We start from the raw sequence: 318 nt of genomic DNA, 5'->3' as shown, positions 1-318 counted from the left end.
CTGGCCAATTGGGACGGTTAAGCTACTGACGAAAATTAAGCACTTTGCGTTATCAACTACCTAGTGAACGCTTGCCGATCAAAACGAAGAAACACTCCTTCGTGAGCAGGTGGATAGGTCCGCATTGAAACAAACGTGGATTGAAATAACTGGTCCAATAACTGTTATTCAGCGTCAATAACAAGGGTAAGTGCTCTTACATTAAATTTTCCTTAGCAGAGTTTCTTGAATTTTTGTTATTGGTACACCACCTGAGCTATTTTGTTAGAGCCTTCTCTTCAACAACATTGAAATACACTTAACCCAGATTTTTATATC

Source organism: Pocillopora damicornis, chromosome 1, assembly GCF_964200805.1.
Source record: "Pocillopora damicornis chromosome 1, jaPocDami1.2, whole genome shotgun sequence".
Classification (NCBI taxonomy): domain Eukaryota; kingdom Metazoa; phylum Cnidaria; class Anthozoa; order Scleractinia; family Pocilloporidae; genus Pocillopora; species Pocillopora damicornis.
This window is presented reverse-complemented; position numbering follows the sequence as displayed.